Here is a 21,793-nt window from a genome sequence, read left to right as displayed (position 1 = left end):
TTGTTTGTTTCCTAAAGTGTTGTTTTATCCAGATGCATTTTAAAGAAGGGAAGAAAAGCAGGTTCTCAATGCTCATGTAAGCTTGCGAGATTGTAGGCAATCTTGTTGCCCCTAGGCATTGTACATAGGTAAAAATCTAAGCATAGGTCTCAAGATCCTATTTCAAGAAAAGTAAGTCAAAGACACCCGACACCTGGTTGGTAATGATATTCTCAGACAAGTGCAACCCAGACAGAGTAGCAGTTAGTCCCACAAAAGACTTCTTGATATTTGTCATGGTTATTAACCTGGAAGCAGGAAATATTTAAATTCCTATCAGCAATATGTAAGTACTAAAAATATAGATCCCACACAGCAACTTGTGGTGCAGGGATCACAAGACTGATCCTGGCAACAACAAAAAAAAACAACATTGACTGACCTCTTTACTTTGTGCCCCTGTCAACTAAGTGGAGTTGGGTTGTATTGATGATAATTTGAACTGACTCTTTTATAAAGTATCATAACTGAAACTGTGATATGTTGTATGAACTCTGCCTCTGAAAGATATGTAATTCTTGTTTCAAGTGGTTTCAGGCAGTGGTTCACAATGTATGCTTACAAGACTGAAATGATTTGAGACATGTTTGTAGGATGATGGGTGGAGGTGATAAAACATGCAATTAAGTGTGAAGTACTCAAGGTCAAACAGAGCAGAAAAGGATACTGAATTTTGAAGTTTGAACAGGTAAACAGGGATGGTGGGCAAACTATTCTGGGAAAGCTGTCTGGGATCACCAGCTATGAGGGGCCTATTGTTAGTGGATCCAAATGATTAAGTGTTTTTCCACATAAGGCCTGCACAGCAAAGCCCACATGGGGCTGGTCACTGAAGAAAAGATTGACATTTGCAATTAGATTACTTACCCTAAGCAACAACTGGATCAAAAAGGGAAAACTTTATATGCGGCTTTACAAAAAGCAAGGTTCTTTCCACTATGGCAGCCAGTGACCATGTACATGCCAAGAAACCAGTTTAAATGCTGGTAGACTTGTTATCAAGGGAATTGTTTCCCTGGATGATTTTTTTTGGTCATTATCAAATAAAAAATTACAATGATCTAATTCAAGATGCTATAATCCCTATTCTTCCCCTCATAAATGTGGGATGGTATTGTGGGGAAAAGAAGATGATGAAGAAAAGGATTGGCACCAACAAATAAAAGCACTAATCACCTTGTTCTCTCTCTGATACCTTGTTATATCCCACACTTCAGTATTCATAGGCTTGAGATGATTTGACATTTATCAATAAACACTGGTAAACATTGATTTCATTTCATACTCACAGAGCAATGGAAACATACACACACATACACATGTGTGCTCAGTAGCCACAGCAGATGGGATAGGGGGATCTCTGGCTTCACTGCCCTCATACTGCTCCTCTGGTAGCAGTTTTGGCAACTGCTGCAGGAGATGGGAGTGGCTGTGCTAGTAGGTCTGTGCTGGGGTTGGTGAGTCAGGGCTGTTGGCGGCTGGGAGCCTGAGAATGCAGTGAAGTGCTTATTCTTCCCAGGTCCCAGCCAGGGATTGGGCACCAAACTCCTGGTGAGCCAGGCCTGGCCCCTTCATGATTGGGGCAGGAGCCAAATTCTCAGCAAGCCTGCCTCATCCCCTGCATGATCAGATAGGCATTATTGATTTATAGATATTTACTTTTTTATATTTTACCATGTGATTTTATAAAGTGTTTAACTGTATGCAATCATTACTAAATTGTCTACCTTCACACCCTTTATTTCATGCAGTTGTGAAAAATTAAATAGATAAACATGAATAAAAATGGAAACAAACACTTAAAAATAAATGTCAACTTTAGCCATCAAAATTGTTAAAAATTAAAAATCAAATGGTGTCAAACCTAATTATTCATTTTAGATGTTACCAGTTTATCATCTAAGAGAGTCTGCTTCTGAGTGATCTGGAAGCGTGATTGCCATGAGTTTTGTAGTAGTGATTTTTGAGACCGTATTTCCAAAGATTGTCTAGAATAACTAAGGAAGGTGTGTTTGTTATTATTTAAGATCTTCTGAAGGAAAGTTGCCTGGGTAAGTGGTAAGTTACTTTTTCAGAGGTTGGTTCTAGGAATTTAGCCTTGTAGTTGGCCTGATGAAGTTTCTATCAATTGAAGAGATTAGCAACTATATTAAGTTTCCAAGTTTAATTTTTAGGAAATCAAATTTTAAAACAGACCCTTTGCCCAATGAATAAAAGCAAATGCCTCATGCATCCAAGGAGTTGTCCAATCCAAAGCCAACCACCCCAAGCTCTGGAGTAAAAAATAAGTTTCTGCTTATAAAAATCCAAAATAAAACCTTTACTCCATCCACAACAGACACATACAAACACAAGCAAATAATTACACTTTTTTCACAACATAGATGTTAAATAACTCCCACTAAGCAAGCATGAAAGCAAACACAGCTTCCACCCTTGTATCTTTCTCGTCCAGCTTTTCTATAAGTCACTCCCTATTCTGCCCTAAAATATTATATGGTTTTAATAGTTACCATTGCTGAAAAATCAAGGAGCAAGGGGTCACAAAAACTCTGAAAAGAAGTGTGTCACTCTTACCCCAATTAATACAAACTGAGGAAGTCTGTTCCAAAGAGTGCTGACATTCTGCGAAAACTCAGACATCATATTCATGAATAATACATGTAGTCACATCACTGGTTTTATGTTGAGACTTTTAGCTGAAGTATAAGCTCAAATGAGAAGAAAAGGGCCAGAAAGGTGATTTCACAGCCTACCTAAGGGAATCACAGTAAAAGAGTATATAATAATCTAGATAAGGAAACCCTGACCAAAGTGACTATGTGCTAAATAAGGGTATGCACTCAAAACAACATTTTCCTTAATCAGAGAGTGTGCAGCATAGGGATTGCAAAATAACTGCCATATAAACTGAATATAAAAGACAAAATGGGCCCAAGCTCGGGGTATTCTAAAGTAGCTTGAACTATGAATACATGTTTTAGGATAAATTGGACTTGGGTCTCTCCAGGAAGAGAACCACCCGCCCCACACACATACAGTAGAGGATATAGCTACCCTAAAGCAAAGGGTGACATTATGTAGGGTTACACAGAAAGCTGTAAGTTAGTTAGCTCAGTAGTGCCAGCAGTGTAACCTCTAGTGTGTAGGCCATATCCAGCCCACAGAGCTGTGTCATTTGGCCCACAGAGTTCCCCAGGGGTCAAAAAATGTGGTGGCAGAGGAACAGTGGCAGCTAATTGCTGCTCCCCTGCTGCCAAATTTACAACCCTGTAGGGGATCTCCATGGGCTGAATAGCATGGCCCTGTGGGCTAGGTGGAGAACAGGGGCAATTGGGACAGTGCAGGGCATGATCATCGTATTCAGGGCCAGCATGCATACCAGCCTTGCACCACTTACCAGCCTTAGGGCCAAGTGGCCGAGTTCCACTGATGTAACCCATACAAAACCCTATTGTGTTAGACCTATTGTTATCATTAGTTTCCAACCTAGTTAATTTAAAACTAGTTCTAGAATGGTTATATGAGATATAGCCATGCTTTTGATTGTAGTATAGACATCACTTAAGGCAGTAGTTTTCAATCTTTTTAAACCAGAATTCTGGATGGGAAGTGCCCCATCTATCCATAGGCCAGATCCAACTGGTGGTCCTGATCTGGTTCCCAGGGCAGGCAGGATGGGCCTCATTCAGGTGCATGGAGGGGGGTGGAGGTAGCCCATCCCCAATCCATTCATGCTGGGGAAAGAGGCTTGGCCCATCTCCAAACAGGGCCTATGGGAGCATGGGATGGGCAAGGGGCATGATCTGTCCCAATCCATCCATACAGAGATGGTGGCATGACCCAGTCATATGAGGGGAAGGTGATGAGGCTGATCCCCAATCTAGCTGCGTGGGGTAAAAGTGGTATAGCTCAGCACAGCACCATTGGTCTGAGACAAAAAGACATACAAAAAACTAGAACTCTTGGTTCCAAAATGATACCTTTTATTAAACCAACGGGAAAATCACAAGAAAAGTGTCCTTTTCTGCAAGCTTTCAGGATCAAAGTCTCTTTGTCAGGGCCTGGGAAGAGTATTCATGGCACAAGATGGTAAAATGTCCCCATAGGTAAAAACTTCATTTTTGCACAGAGGGAGCTGAAGATGGAAGGCTGTCCCTCTGGGTCCATGACAGTGTCTGTCTTTGTGAGTTGTGCTGGGTAACTCTTTGATACGTTCATCAGGTAGAATTCCTTCCCTGGAGGTGTCAGATGGTGGGTAGGGAGGTAAAAAAAAACTTCCTTGTTGTTCTGTGTAGCAGGACACTAAGGTGCCTGCTACTGAGAGAGCCCGGAGGGCTCCTCAGGTGCTGGTTGCCAGGGCAATGGGAGGCAGCAAACGACCCACACCTGCCAGCAGTCAGCTAGCTATAAGGGGGCAAGGCCTGGCTCTTATGAGTGGGAGAAGCTGAGATCAAAGGCAGTTTCTGACTGGCACTTAAGATAGAAGGAGCTTCCTGCTAGTGGTCAGAGAGAGAGAGAGAGAGAGAGAGAGAGAGAGACGCTCCTGGAGCAATGATGCGGGGAGAAGCCTGACTGCAGGTACTGCTTGCAGAGAAAAGGGTAGCAGCTCTGAGATGGCTGAGCAATGTAGGTACAGCCAGGTGGCTTAGGTTTAAGTTGTAGCCAAGAGGCTTGAGTTTATGTTGCACTTTATTTAATACCGGTGGTTTGGGTGAGGCTATAAGGGGATGTAGGAGGCCTCATAGGGGACTCACGGTAAAGTGAGGACCCCAGCCCCAGTGCGGGCATGGAGCTTGGGGGGGTACAGACCCCAGCTCCAGAGTGGAGCCCAGCCCGGTGAGAGGGCAACCTTGCAGAGGAAAGAGCCCAGCCCAGTGAGAGGGCAACCTTGCAGAGAAGGCCCCAGTGTGGGTGCAGAAAGCCCCAGGAGAGGGGCAGCATTATGGAGAGGCCCCAGTGAGGGCCTGGAGAGCCCCAGTGAGAGGGGCAGCATTACGGAGAGGCCCCTGTGAAAAGGACAGCAGTACAGAGAAGGTCCTAGTGAGAAGGGTGGCGTACAGAGAAGGCCCACAAAGCTTAGATACGCAGGACTCCCGGAACAGGATAACTGTGGCCAAGTGGAGGAGAGGTAGCCTCCCTATAAAAACACTTATCATCAAAGTTGTGGCGGGTGAGGATAGAAGGGTGCAAGTCCGAAGCTTGGCACAGTAGAGGAGGCGGCAAGGGCTAGCACGGCGACCCTGCCGTCACTCCTGTTACATTCTGTAAAGAAGCTTAAAATCCAAAATAGGCTAAAATTCAGCATCTTCCATGTTTCAGGGGTGTACTTGGTAGCAATTTTGGTCTGAGACAAAAGGACGTACAAAAAAACTAGAACTTTTGTTTCATTTTTGAGTTCTAGTTTTTTTTTTTTCACCTTTTGTCTCAGCACAGCTCACAAAGACACTCATGGACCCATCTATACTTTTCCCAGAGCCTGATGAAGTGACTTTGATTCTGAAAGCTTGCATAAAAGGACAATTTTTCTTGTGATTTTCCAGTTGGTCTAATAAAAAGTATCATTTTGGAATCAAGAGTTCTAGTTTTTTGCATGTCTTTGTCTCAGGCCAACACGGCTACCAGGTACACCCCTATAAATCAACTAACATTCATCATACCTGAAATAACTCATCATTCAGGCAGAGACTGAGCAAGTTCCCAATAAATAGATGACTCGCAACTGAAGCAGAAATTGAATAAATTAGAAGTCAAGCAGGTCATCATATACCTTCAGGTAATTAGAAAACGGGCCCCATGATGACTGGCTCATAAAGCATCAGGGGCAGGAAGAGTTGTTTATTCTCTTCCCTCCTCACCCCTGAATATATAAAGGTAGAACATGTCTGTTTCTGCAAATGTACTACCTTTTACATTTCTGTTGGTGTACTTGCACATCACAATTAGCACATGTTAACTTTAAGGAATATTAGGTCGATGTTAAAGTTAGTACAAGCTATGAACAGCTGTATATTTGGAGTTAAAATCCTCTGTAACCTGCACGGCTCTGATCTACAGCTAGAGGGCTGGCAAGCAGGGGCATGGCCAGGAGCTCTCTGGCAGTAACACATGCACACACACAGCTTACAGCTCCCCAGCACACACACAAATGCACACTTATCCCCAGAATTGCCTTTGGCACAACCAGGGCATAAGGGCTGCAGCAGCAGTGGGATGGCCAATCCTGGGTGTGCAGAGCTACATGGAACCTGGGAGCATGCAGGGAACCTGCTTGTCCCTGCAGTCAGTGACCACAGCATGCAGAAAGGCATGTGTGCACCGCTCCCCCCACCCCCACCACCACTCAGGGGAGGTCCCTGCTTGCTTCTGGACACCACATAGCCTGGTGAACTCAGGGATGTTGTCCCTGTTTCCCAGTTATGCTGCTCAGTGGACAAAGGCAAATATGGAAATGGGGGTGTGTGTGTGTGTGTGTGTGTGTGTGTGTGTGTGTGTGTGTGCGTGCTGGAAAGGGGAGGATTTGTGTGTCTGTATGTCTGGCCCTCCTGCACCCCAGCAGCTCCCCACCCTGCTCCCTTTCCTCGCTCACCAGTTGCTGCTCCACTGTCCAGCCCATCATCCTGGGGGCATCAGAATCCAGGAGGACAGTTAATCCACTTGGGAGCACTGCAGATTGGTCCTTTTAACTCTGTAGGACATTTAGAAATTAAACAAAATTAAGCTGCCTAGAGCAGCTCAAAGATAATCATTGACCACAAGATGAACATGAGCCTTAAATGCGATACTGCAGCTATTAAAGCGAGCAAAATGCTGGCTTGCATCCATAGATGCTTCTCAAGCAAATCCCAGGACGTCATTCTCCCATTATACTTGACCTTGGTGAGGCTGCAGCTGGAGTACTGTGTCCAGTTTTGGGCCCCACAATTCAAAAAGGATGTGGAGAAGCTTGAGAGCGTGCAGAGAAGAGCCACACGCATGATCAGAGGTCAGGAAAACAGATCTTGCGATGATAGGCTGAGAGCTATGGGGCTTTTTAGCCTGGAAAAGCACGGGCTCAGGGGTGATCTGATGGCCACCTATAAGTTTATCAGGGGTGGCCATCAGTATCTGGGGAAATGTGTGTTCACCAGAGCGCCCCAAGGGATGATGAGATCAAACGGTTATAAACTCCTGTAAGACCATTTCAGGCTGGAAATAAGGAAGAGTTTCTTTACTGTCTGAGCCCCAAGGTCTGGAATAGCCTGCCATCAGAGGTGGTTCAAGCACCTACATTAAACACCTTCAAGAGAAATTTGGATGCTTATCTTGCTGGGATCCTATGACCCCAGCTGACTTCCTGCCCCTTGGGCAGAGGGCTGGACTTGATGATTTTCCGAGGTCCCTTCCAGCCCTAATGCTTATGAAATCTATGAAAATCCTTGCCCCAAGCTGCACAACTCTGAGATGTCTACATGGCACTTAGCACTAGCTAATGAGCTAGAACATGTGATTATTCAAGTTTAAGTGTTGTTAACATGAGCTGCTTGTAATGTGCAATCTCACTCTTGGTCAAATAAGCATATGTTTTAGTTGTTAGTTTCTTTAGTCTGATAATGATGAACAGTAAACATAAATGCATGCCTTAAGATATAACATCTATAAAGCAAAGCTAAAAAAATATATGGACATGATTCTGTCGCCTGCACTCAAGTCTTTTAAAACAGGTAAGGAAAAGCATAAAGTTTCAAAAGATTAAGATTCCCAGATTTACAATGTTAACCACCTAAGTAGAAAGGATCCCAGGTAAACCACAGGAAAGCAGATGTTGTGACTTAGAGGGAATTGCTCACATCTACTTACATCTAATAAAAAAAACCCTATCTTCAAGAACACCTTTTACAACATGCTCTCTGACTCTATTGACCACCTTACCCCATTTCACAACGTCCTCAGAACTTTTTCTCCCAAATTACCTTCAATGGCTATTTTTCTTTAGACAGGTTTTTATCCAACAAAACAAAATAAACCAGCAACAGGTTCTGTCTCTCTTTTTTCAATAAGACTTGGGACAAAAGTCTGTTGGACCAGAAGCCAGAGAAAGAATAATACCAGTTCTCACAGACCATAGGGCTAGTGTCCCTTTTCTAAATCAACACCAGAATCTGAAGCCTTCTGAAATCCAGTTTCTGCCACAACCATAGACAACCCAGCCTGAACTTTACAATAGAAACACTCCTGTTTCCCAATACCAGGGTCATTTTTTCCACCTAGGAACATTCTGTCTCTGGTCAGGGCACTGATTAATTTAATGCATCACACTCCCACAGCAAAAAGAGGTCATAAACCTTTGCATCAACAAACACAGTGTAATTGCACTCAGCAATACTATACTTCAGGGAAACCTTCACAGACTAATAAACAATATTCAATAACATAAAAACCTATCTACAAAAGGACAGGACATGCCAGGCTTTGAGCATAAAGCAATTTGTCTATAGGACTGGTAATTCTACCATTTCACCTGCTTCATGGTTAGTTTTTCTTGTCTTTAAAAATTATAGGAATTAGATATGATATCAGCCATAACTATAACATCATTTATAAAAGCCAGGTACAGACATTACATTTTTACCAGTATAAGTGATTGGAATCTGGTCTATACTCAGAACAGATGTTTGGCACATAAAATCAGTCCATACCCGTAACAGAACAGAAGTATGGCACACAGACTGGTGTAAAAATAGCAGAACCGAGTCTAAGATTGGCCCCGCCTGCACTCAAGGGTGAATGTGTGTTCTGTTCACTACCCATCTAAATTACACTGCTTGGAAAAAAAACCCACGTACCTAGGATTGATTCCACTTCTGGCTTTTTGATTGTCTGTACCTAGTCAAAATGTCAATGACAAAAATACCTTATACAACAATTAGTTCCCTCTGTAGCTGCCTGGTCAAGAAGGCTAAAAAAGTTAACAAACAATGGTCATATAATTCAAATTGGATACATCCTACCATTTTCAACAACCTTCCCCATCACTAACATAGACTCCTTCACATTAGAGTTTCTATACAAAATCTGCTCTCAAATTCAGAATGTACAGCTAAATGTTTGTCTACAGGACTGGCTAGCCATCTTACACTTGGAAAGCATGTCCACAATATCGCTTCCTTTTCAGTTAGTACCTAGAGCCACCATCATATCAAATATGTGCATAATAATTTAGCCCTATAATGCCTTTTTCGTAGTAAAAAAAGAAACAAAAAGAAAAAAAGTCAGGTAATAACACACCATTCTTGAATTTCCTTCTAAACACTTCCAGAATCCTTAGCAAGACAGACAGCATGAGATGGGATCACCTCTAGAACCCAGATCCTCCCATGCCAGGACCCACCATGTGAACTGAACTTTCCATCTCCCACTCTGGAAAGTGTCTTCTGCTGCTAGCTAATGTTCTTAGTTCTGCATATCAAGTGACAGCAACAGTGATAATTGTTTGTTGATGGAAAAGCATAACACACTGTTAAAAAGTATATATAGTAGTATATATTTTACTTAAAAAATAAAGACTAGAAAATTGCATGCAAAAAAAAATCAAAATTTTGTTTAGATCACATAAGTGAAACCTAGAGAAGGGAATATTTATGGTTCAATATTCATTCAGTTTTCTTCTATGCATGATAGTCTTCAATGATACATGATGATAAACTATTTAATAGGGCCCCTTCTTAATTTAATGCACAGACTCTGTCCTACAAAGAGAGAGCATTAAGGTGTAGGACAACCACAAATCTGGCATTTCCCAAAATTCAGCATTTCATTTGCAACCCAATTAGGTTGCAAACCCTTGTTTTAGATTATGCCTCTGCTGCTGACAAATGTTCTGGAATTGCTGTGCATCTAGCTGAAATGCTAACTATACAATGAGAACATGACTGCAACTTGAAGTCACCTTCCCAGACCTTAGCATTGCACATGAAAATATATTTTCACTTGGAGATAGTACAGAGAAAACACTGTTTGTTTGTTTTTCTTTTCTTTTCCCTCCACACAGCCCCATATAGCCCAAAACACATGTTTTTGCAACATTGTACTGTAATATTTATACAAATACAGTTGTTGACACTCTTGCCTAAGCAGTATTAAGTAGAGGTGGGCTGAACCATAACATACACAACCTTTTCTGCTATAGAACTAAACCAAAGATTATGTTTCAAACACATCTCTAATATAACTGAAGTGGTTTGGAGTTTTGAATGTGAAATATGTTGGAAATATCAATGTATAATCTTTAGAATGAAAAAATATATTTTTAATATTCAGAGGTCCTATAACATTAGCATTTTTTCATTTTCATCCCCTTTGTTCTGTTAGTAATTTCTGAAACATTCTAGACTGAGATATTATTCAACCTTCCCAACCTGACCTGGGAGGGAGGCGGATGTGGCATTTTGTACTAATTAAATTAAACTAATTCCAAAATACATATAATCTGACAGTTTATAACAGTTTGAGCTCCTAAATGTGAATGAACTACATGTAACACAAAACAGCCTGAGAAAAAGTTTTACTTTTAAAGATTATAGTTTAAAGTATAGTGATCCATATACTGTTATTTCCCCCTTGACAGTTCACTAGATGGCACTCTGGGTTAAATATCCTAACTTATTTTACTACGAATAATTTTCTCTCCATAATTTTGGAAATTAATTTTAAGCTCTTCAGTTCACCACATCTGTTGCTATAGAAAGGTGCAAAACCTGCATAAGCTTTATGTTTTTACCATTTTATTTACACTGTTTATGTAAAGACATAATTGCCATGAATTATGAGAGGTTAATTTGAAAAACACAGAAGCTATCAGATTTGTCATGGTTCACAGCTCACATTGCTCTTCAACTTTGCTATAATATTCCTTCTTTAATGGTTTATTGAAGGCTTATTAAATAACAATTCTCCATAAAATTCAGTTCTTCAAAATGTGTTGAAATTTTAATCAATCTTAATTATGCATAAGAGATTATCTAATGGAGTATAAAAACAATACAGAAACTTAATTTCAAATTAAATTTTCCTGGTAGTATCTGGTATATAAAATGTATCACACAGCATTTCCTCATTAAAGTCAGTAAAGTTCACATTTAAAACTTTTATATTTAATAAACCAAAATCTTAATAATTAATCAAGTGATAAACTAATTTATAGCTGTTTTTTTTTAAAATAAAGATAGCCACTTAAGTGATAGCAAAGTTATATCTAAAATTATAAAGCCTCTGCTTTATGACTGTTATAGTATTTTCATCAGGAAACCCTTAAGCTTAAAATTTGGGGATAGGAAGTAAACTTATATTTTGGGGATAGGAAGTATATTATACTTTTGTTATCACTCTATATTATCTCTATATTTAGCTCAACAATGATACAGTTCTTATTATTTATTGATTTTTAAATACAATATAAAAATCAGAAAAAAATATCAACTGTACATGCAAAACTGAAAGCAATAAAAGGAAATAGAAGAAAGAAAGCAGGAGGGGAAAGGGAGAAATAGAAGAAGAGAAGAGAAACATGAAATGAGCAAAAATCTAGCTACCAAAATATACCAAGAATATACCAAGAACTCTTTCCAAATTGTAAAAAAAAACTTTTCAGAAGTTAAGCCCGTTAAACATGATTCTCTCCATAGATACCAGCTATGCCATCTCATTGTATTAGGGTGCTATTACAGGTTACCTTTAAAACATTATAAGTCTGTGAAATGTTATGCTGTCATAAAGTTAGACCAGTTTTAGAGTCACCTCACAGGTGGTTTTATGCTCTCTCAGATTTGCACAACTGTAACTTGCCATTAGAGGGCCTGGTAAGCAGGGGTATGGAGCCAGGATAGGGATAGGTTAGGAGGTAGACTTGTAGCTTGAAAATGGAGAAACCAGTATGGTGGTTGTGGCTTGGGAGGAGAAAAATATAGAAGAAAAGACTTTGGGAAGTGAACCAGGTCAGGGGTGAAGTAAAAGAAGTAAAGAGAAAGGAGGGAGAAAAATAATAGAATAATAAATAAGTAAAAAATAAATAAATAAATAAGTAAAGACCAAAATCTTGCATGTGTTTCACTGAAATGGGATTCAGGTAGGGAGGATTTGGATTCGCACTCACACCATGGCAGAGCTGAGATCCAAAAGACTGATTGCATACCACAGTGGGGCAAAGCTGAGACCCAGCGGGTGCATCTACATGAGACATTTAGTATGGAACTGACTAATTAGCTCTGCAGTAAATGTCTCATATCTATATGAGTGACGCTATTAGAGCTCAGGAAATTAATTAATTTTGCTGCAGGGTAGTACTTGTAAATATAAGCGTTCCCCTGTTGCAGAGCTTTTTCATGCGCAGCAGCAAATGTGTAGATGCTGACCTTGCTGGCTGGAGCAAGACAGTGCTTCAGTGTGGGGGCTGTCTGCTGGCTAGTTCTGCACTAAAGCACTCTTGTGCCCCAACTACAACATATTGAGCATGTGTACACATGCATTTTAATGTGCATTAAAGCATCTCAAAAAAACATGCTCTTTAGGTAATGCACATTAAAATAGACTAATGCACATGTTTGTAGTGCCTCACAATGGAGGTGCTAGAGTTAATCTGCATTACCTGAAGTGCATTAATGAATATGTAGATGCATCCATTAAACTGAGTTGCAGCAGCCCCAGGCTGGCAGGTTTACCACTGGGCCCCTTGCCAGTAAGTTGGCCATCATAGAGGGCAGTCTGGCTGTCCTCTGTCCTCTGTTGATACAAAACCGGATGCCTTTATGTCCTCTATTTTTCTCTTGAAGACAGGACAGAGTAGCAGAAAACCAGAATGTCCTCTATGATTGCCACTCTACTTGCCAGCCAGGTTGCTCCAACTGGGCTCTATGTGCTATGTATCAATGAACTCTGGAACAAATTGCTTTGGATTAAATTGCTCCCGGGTGCACTTTGAAATGGCACTCCCAGGAGCAAAAAAGTCTAGAGCATTAAGCTTCAGAGTTTATTCATGTGTACTAATTGCACATGTAGATGTGCCCAATATGGAAATAATCAGATTGCTTGCTGTTGATCTTTGCATGGATGTGCTGTAGCAAGCAGCAAACTCATGAGGTGAGCTGCACTTGGATGCTCAGAGAAGCAGCAAATTAATGAATTGAACCTAAGTGTTCACAGTGGTGGGTCAAACCCCTGGGGATGGGAGAGGGTAGGACTTGTGGCCAGCACTACATCCCTAGGCAACAGAATTCAGAAGGGTTAAAAGTTTGCCCACAGATCAGAGGAATTGGAAGGGCTAAAATGGTCTAATCTAGAATGCTGAAGGAATGAAAGTAGAATATTTTATCTCTCCAGAGCATTCTAATAATACCCTTTGGTAAAAGCGATCAAAGAGAAACCTTGCCCTGAGTGGCATAACTTTAAAACTTTTAGAGGGTACTTATCATGGGTTAACAATCTTTAACAGCTGAATACTCACATTTTAAATTCCTTTATAACAGTTTAAAAGTAACCTGTAACAGTGCTCTCAGATTTCAACTTTTGAAGATGTCCTACTTTTCCAATGCAGCAATATAATCCTCCATGTCACTAATAAGCCCCATTGTAAGAGCAATTTGGGAAGAATTCAGTTTGAATTGCTTGGGAATATACCTAAGAACAAATATATTTGTGAAACATATTAGTTCTGTGGTCAGAACAATGTTAACTCTAGTTATAATTTCTTTCAAAACATAATTGATTATAGGGTATCACCAAAACATGTGACCAAGTGTTGCTTGCAATGCATCGTATGCATCACATCTCCAACGAGTATCTGCTAGCAATATATTTAATTTTTAAGTGTAGAGAGAATCCAGTAAAGGCAAAAATGAACTTTTGTTGCTTAAGACAAAGTCTAAGATCAATTTTTGTCAGGCTCTGTAAAAGGCAGGCCAGCCTGGGCTAATTGCCTAAACAGCCACACTTGCCTTGAGTCTCTAAATAAAGGGGTGAAGTCTTCCAGGAAACCAGGATGATTCTGAATGGACCCAAGATGGGGGAACCCGCCTCACTTTGGATGTTGTCCAGGCTGAAGCAAAGCTCCCAGATGAGCAACCTGGACAGAACCATGGGCTGGCTGCTTTGACTAGGAGAGCCTTGGATGATTACCAGGGATCCTAGTTTTCTCTGATAAAAAATACCCAATTTTTTAATTAAAAAAGTAATCCAAAATCCGCATTTTTGTTTGATTAAAATGAAATACTACATATATATAGTATATATATGGTATACTATATATATATAGTATTAATATACTATATAGTGGTATTTCATTTTGATCATGGAAAAATATAGATTTGAGGTTACTTTTTTAATCATAACATTGGAGATTATTTTTTTAAAAAGAGAAAACCAGGATTCCTGATTATTACTTTCTGGGACAGTGTTCTGCTGGGTGGGAGGACATGCAGGGGACCTTTGAGTGATTGTTAACCTTTCATTTGCCTCTACTCATCTTTAATATCCACTAATCCAGAATATCCCAGTAAACTTTTTTCATGCTAACCGTGAATTTGACATTCCCTGTTGTGTGGGATTGGGGTAGGGGACCTGGGATTGGGATACCAGGAGATGGATCCTATATTGGGAGTTTGCAAAGGCTGGCTGGGAGGGGGAAACTGAGGCATGGGTGGATTGGAGTTATGAGCAACTCAAGTCAAAGACACACAAGGGGCACATTTCATAACTGTGCAAACTTTATTTCTTCAAATAATTCTGCAGTAAGTATTTGAAAACAAAGACCTTCTCACAGTTTAACATTTTTAACCCTGTCAAATTATTTTAAATGTACAATTGGGCTGTGTGCTGTAGAGAGGTTTTGGGTCCAGCTAAGACCCTTGTCTACAGGTCTTCTTGATGTCTGGAAGAGTCCAAGGAAGTGCTTTGGTATGAAACCACGCCTCCCCATTCTGAGCTGGATGGTTCCAAAGAGCTCAATAACCACATATCCAGGGGTAGGTCTGATCTCTCACTGCTGGGAAACTAACTAGGGGGAAATGGCACCAGAGACCATCTCCCCATCCCATCATGGAAATCCACATGCCCCTCCCTTTTTATCTTTGTGCTTTGTAGGATATGTGAAACACCACTGCAGCATCACAAAGTTTGGTTGATACAGAGAGGAATCAAGCTTCACTCTGCTATGTATAGTAATTGTGTTTTGTTGTGTTTGTAAAATGCTATTGCTGTAAGTGACCATGATATTAACTGTGCTAGACTATGAAATGTAAAGCAAAACTTCTTGATAAGCTATGAAATACCTGCAGAATGGCTACAAGAAATACTGCATAATGTAGAGCATTGCCTCCAGGGCTTCAAAGAGTTAAAGAATACCAAAGACAGAGAAGGCTGGATTGACTGTTTGTTTTATTGTCATCCTTTTGTTTGTTCTTCTTTCTTGTCTTGTTTTGCTTGTGCTAGATATGTATTGAAGCTTTTTATAGTAGAAGAAGTAATGCAATGTACCTTTATTAATTCCCAGAATTTGTGCACAGATCTGGAATATGGAGAAAAATGATGAGATCCTGATGAAAACCAGGCCCTTCCTGTGCAAATAGCATGCCTGGTTTCCATGGTCATTTGGGAAAGGCCTCACCCTTATCATTTCTTCAGCCTTTTACAGGATGGAGCGGCACTGGTAGTGGTTCAATGGCACCAAGCATCCAGTTGGAACAACAAGAAAGCATTGCCCAGTATATAGAATGGGTAAAATTGCCAAGAGCATGTCTGGTCCCCAGAAATTTTGACCATAACATGTTTATCTCATCTGAATAGCCATCTTGGCAATCAAATAAGACACTGCAGAGTGGAATCCTCCCTGAAATGCTGAGTAAAAGGTTTGGTAGGCATCTCGGGCCAGACATTCCCCACTCCCAGCATGCGAGACCTATTTAAAACTGATTGGCTAGAACTCGATTGCCAGGTTAGGGAATGCTGAGGCAAAAGACCGGGCCAGAGAGGGTATGGGTGACATTTGAACAATAGTTAAGGCCCAGTGATTCTGGTGATTATGCTTCATTTATGCTGTGAAGGTGTGAACCTTCAAGGAGGGTATTAATGCATTAGAAACAGTATTTAAAGGTTTGCTTTTGGGGAATTGGCTTATATATGGATATACATTAGCATCTTTCAGGATGGGCAGCAGGAGTTAATTAATCTTTAAAAACAGGGGTCTCATACATAGTTTTCTGAGCCTTCAGATGCAGACAGACTGCCTAACACAACAAGGCTAATGGATACAATTTAATGGAAAATTATTATCATGCCCAGTCTTAGAAACTGGGGGCGTGTACCACAGTCACTGTTCCATAACATGAGATAAAGTGGCACCAGCTCGCAAGGCCCCAGATTGGGGGCCAGAGTTTTCCGGTTTGGGAAAACAGACCAAATTAGGAGGACATCGGTAAAGCTCCAAATTAGGATGTGGGCATGTGACATGTTTATGAAAACGGGATTTTGACTGACAACATGAGACATGGACAGTGTGAAAAATACAGAGAGACCCATCAGTGATAGCCATGGATGGAGAGTCATCCAGAGTAATCAGGAGGGAAGGAGAATGCAAAAGCAGAAACTTGAGAGTAACAGTCTCTCCCCATCCTCCTCTGCCTGGTTCCTCCTCCTCCTTGTCCTGCCCAGGTCCTCCTCCTCCTCCCCATCCTCTTCCCTGAAGTCCTCCATGTCTCTGTTCCCCAGAAGGGGTCCCTGAGGCTACCATGGACAGAGGGCACACCACCAGCCCATCTCATCCACCCTACTGGATGGGACATGTGGGCCTCAACATCCCACCTCCAGGCTGCTGACATGCTGATATCTGACACCTAAGAGAGAGCTTTAGAGTGAAGCCTGCATCTTGGCATGTTTCTTGACTCTGATGACAGCCCCAGGATCAGTACCTATAGAATTGTGTGATTGCTTGTATTGCTTCATTTCTGTTATCACTGTGTATCAATACCAGCACCTTCACAGGAGTGCTGGGGACTGCCACAAGTCATACTAACAGTGCCTTTGGAGGCTACATTTTAGTTTACCCCTCCCCTCTTTTTGGGGTATCATAATCTTTGCCACACCTCTATTTGTGCTCATATGTGCCTACATAAAAGCCTTTGATTTTTTGTTTCTTATGTTGTTACTCCAAAAGCTTTCCAGGATCCTTGAGAAGGTCCACATAGTCACCACACTGCATGCTTATAAGCCCAGTGCAGTGCAATAATGATGACAATGAAAACAACAATGGGGCCACCTCTCCACTGCCTTCCACTGATTGTGTTAACAAGTAAATCTCCTAGAGGTGAAAGCAGAGATCAAAAACACCCTAAACTAGGACCACACTGCCATCGTAAGCTCTCCCCAAATGATATCTTGTAATGTGCCCTACCTGAATGTTCAAAGCTTGCTATCTTCATGATCTCAAGTTATTAAAGGAACCACTGTAGAAACTCAATGATGCAATTTCTACAGCCTCTGTAAAAATTGTCCTAGTGTTTACGGTTAGAAATATTTTTAATATCTAACTTAAATCTCACCTGTTGCAATTTAAACTCACTATTATTTGTCCTATACCAAATACACGTGGAGAATAGTTTAAAAACTCCCTCTCTTATAGCTGAAGACTATCATTCTGAAATCCTGCCTTTCCACAATCTTCTCATTTTCTAGATTTTAATCATTCTTCTTTATAGATCACAGTTTCTAGACCTGTGCTCTCCTCACCATTTTAAATTGGTCTTATTGTTCTTGAAGTTTGGTCTCCAAAATGAACATAGCACTCATGTAGAGAACTTGTGGGTGTGCCCACACATGCAAGCACGTGCGCTTGCAGCAGCTCAAATAGAAGCAGTGTAAATTTGAGCCGGGGCTTTTTGCTTCAGCGCAGGTACTTGGACATGCACTTTGTTGTGAGGCAAATTGTGCCACTTGGGGCAAAATAACCTTGCCTGGCTCCTCCGAGATCTTCAGCCAGGGGGAGCTAGAGCCAGGGGCCAGTACCTGTGCTGTCCTCAAGAGTATAAAAAGCTGCCCTGTCCTGGACTCAGCAGCATAAAAAGCTACCTTGGCAAGTAGCTCAGGGCTACTAGCTCTCAGGAGCTTCTGGGGTGCAGGCAATTGGTACCTGGAGACACTACCCCTTGTACCAGCTGGACTGCTGAAGCAGCCCTGAGAGTTCCCTGCACCTTCTACCCACTGCAGCAGTCTGGCAGTGGCGGCTGCTGCCTGACTGTGACCTGCTGTGTACCTGCCAGACCCAGATGGGGACTGCACAGCCAGGAGAGGCATCTTCCCCTGTGGACCAGCTGCCAGTGGACTGTGGTTGCAGAGTTGGCTTCTATGTGGCACTACTGCCACACGTGCCCCCTGCCCAGCCATCTGGGCAGCTATCGACTGGCAGATGTTCCGGGTGTGGTGGCTTGCTTTGAACTGTCAAAGCATGTCCTCCTGGCCCCATTTGGCCAGGAGGTCAGCCACAGCCAGATGGGTCCCAGGTGCCAGCTCTGAGCAGGTAGGGTCCTGCCACTGCCCCCCGTAGCAGGAATTCTGGTGTTCCCTATTGGAAAACTGAAAAATCCCTGAAAAAAAATCCCAAAGTCACTCTGTAAAATACCCCCAAATCCATATTACTCCACAAGTAAAACAAAAGACCACTATAAAGAGAGAGAGAGAGACAGAGACAGAGACAGCCATCAGTTGGACAATGTTTTATTGATATATCTTATGGTGTCAAAGCAAGTCTCTTATAATAATAATAAAGTGAACTCTAAATACATGTTTCATGAATACATATTTTTCTGCCCTCCCACAGGGTGATAGCCCCCACACAAGGGGTTTGTCCCTCCAACAGGGGATCCGGCCCCCACATAAGGGGTACGGCCCCTCAATAGGGGCCAAATGTCACCCGCAGGGGCTACCATCCCCCCTGCAAGGCCCACATCCCACACCCCAGCCCAGCGATTGCTGCCCCACCTGGGCCCATCCCCCAGCAGCTGCTGCAGCCCCCCAGTGGATGCTCCACCCAGCTCCACTCCCCCAGACCTCCAAATGGCTGTCCCACCCAACCCCACCCCTACTTCCCCAGACTCCCAAATGGCTGCCCCACCTAGCCTCACCCCCCAACTTGCACCCCTAGGCCCCCATGGCTACCCCCACAACCCCAGGCACCATCACTTTAAAAAAAAATCAGAAAAAGAACAGAAAAAAATGGGGGGAAAAAAGCTCCTCTGCTTACTTTAGAAGCAGGGGTTGGGGGCTCCAGAGCCTCCTGGAAGACCCCCCCCCACCCTGGCATCACAGGACAGTGCGGGGGCAGAAGGGCCCAGGTTGGGGCCTATGTGGCTGTCAGCCTGCCCGGCACTGTGCGGGCAGGGCCCCAGTCAGCCAGACGGCAGTTGGTAAGTGCTGGGTTGGGATTTTTTTTTTGTTTGTTTCTTTAAGCTACAGGGCATGGGGAAGGGATAGGGGGGTTTGGAGAGTGGAGCCGGCCAGGGCAGGGGTCAGGGGAGCTCGGGGGTGCTGGCAGGGGGGAGGGGCCAGCCGTGGCAGGGGTCAGGGGGCTGGCGGGGGCTGGCAGGGGGAGGGGCCAGCCAGAGCAGGGATCAGGGGATCGGGGGGACTGGTGGAGCTTGGGGCTGGCTGAGGCAGGGGGAGGGGCTGGGCAGAGCAGGGGGAGGGAGGCTTGTGGGGGCTGGTGGGGCTCAGGACCAGCTGCGGCTGGGATTGGAGGCTTCAGGGGGGCTGGCAGGGGGAGGAGCTGGCCACGGCAGGGATTGGGGGCCTCAGGGGGGGCTGATGGGGGGGGCAGCCAGGGCAGGGGTCCTGGGAGCTGGGGGAGTGGGCATGGAGCCTTGGTCCTGAAATATGTGGCCTGGCCAGCCACATGTTTCAGCACCAGGGTGAGGGACCAACCATAGATATGCTCTGGCAGCCAGAGCGTCTCCATGGAGGACCCAGCCTCTGGTTGCCTCAGGGCACATTCCGGGACCGTGCCCTGCCATGCTATTTTAAACTTCAGGTTTTTTTAGACCCCTGGATATCCAGGGGTCTAATTTTCTTGCTGCAGGAACATTTTTTCCTTCCCGTATGTGCCTGTTGCTCCACCTCAAAGGGTTTTGAGTTGGGGCAAGAGGCATGTGCATGCTCATCTGGATGCGCCCTGTTAGTGCTGAGTATAGATTCATAGATTCATAGATGTTAGGGTCGGAAGGGACCTCAATAGATCATCAAGTCCGACCCCCTGCATAAGCAGGAAAGAGTGCTGGGTCTAGATGACCCCAGCTAGATACTCGTCTAACCTCCTCTTGAAGACCCCCAGGGTAGGGGAGAGCACCACCTCCCTTGGGAGCCCATTCCAGACCTTGGCCACTCCAACTGTGAAGAAGTTCTTCCTAATGTCCAGTCTAAATCTGCTCTCTGCTAGCTTGTGGCCATTGTTTCTTGTAACCCCCGGGGGCGCCTTGGTGAATAAATCCTCACCAATTCCCTTCTGTGCTCCTGTGATGAACTTATAGGCAGCTACAAGGTCGCCTCTCAACCTTCTCTTGCGGAGGCTGAAAAGGTCCAGTTTCTCTAGTCTCTCCTCGTAGGGCCTGGTCTGCAGGCACTTGACCATATGAGTTGCCCTTCTCTGGACCCTCTCCAGGTTATCCGCATCCTTCTTGAAGTGTGGCGCCCAGAATTGCATGCAGTACTCCAACTGCGGTCTGACCAACGCCCTATAGAGGGGAAGTATCACCTCCCTGGACCTATTCGTCATGCATCTGCTGATGCACGATAAAGTGCCATTGGCTTTTCTGATGGCTTCGTCACACTGCCAGCTCATGTTCATCTTGGAGTCCACTAGGACTCCAAGATCCCTTTCCACCTCTGTGCCACCCAGCAGGTCATTCCCTAGGCTGTAGGTGTGCTGGACATTTTTCCTCCCTAGTGCAGCACTTTGCATTTCTCCTTGTTGAACTGCATCCTGTTGTTTTCTGCCCACTTGTGCAACCTATCCAGGTCTGCCTGCAGCTGTTCCCTGCCCTACGGCGTGTCCACTTCTCCCCATAGCTTTGTGTCATCTGCAAACTTGGACAGAGTACATTTGACTCCCTCGTCCAAGTCGCTGATGAAGACATTAAAGAGTATCGGTCCAAGGACTGAGCCCTGCGGGACCCCACTGCCCACACCCTTCCAGGTCGAGACCGACCCATCTACCACGACTCTTTGGGTGCGACCCTCTAGCCAATTTGCCACCCACCGGACTGTGTAGTCATCCACATCACAGCCTCTTAGCTTGTTCACCAGTATCGGGTGAGATACCGTATCGAAGGCCTTCCTGAAGTCTAAATATACTACATCCACCCCTCCTCCTGTGTCCAGGCGTTTCGTAACCTGGTCATAGAAAGAGACTAGGTTGGTCAGGCACGATCTGCCCGCCACAAACCCATGCTGGTTTCCCCTCAGCATAATTTGCCCTGCCAGGCTCTCACAAATGTGAGCCTTGATAATTTTTTCAAAGACTTTACCAAGGATGGAGGTGAGACTGACTGGCCTATAGTTGCCCGGGTCCTCCTTCCTCCCCTTTTTGAAAATGGGGACCACGTTAGCCCTTTTCCAGTCCTCCGGGACTTGGCCCGTGCGCCACAAGTGTTCGAATATTCCCGCCAGTGGCTCTGCAATGATGTCGGCCAGTGCCTTCAGCACCCTCGGATGGAGCCCATCCGGGCCTGCCGATTTAAAGGCA

The sequence above is a fragment of the Alligator mississippiensis genome, chromosome 1, assembly GCF_030867095.1.
Source record: "Alligator mississippiensis isolate rAllMis1 chromosome 1, rAllMis1, whole genome shotgun sequence".
NCBI lineage: Eukaryota > Metazoa > Chordata > Crocodylia > Alligatoridae > Alligator > Alligator mississippiensis.
Note: the sequence above shows the minus strand (reverse complement) of the source record.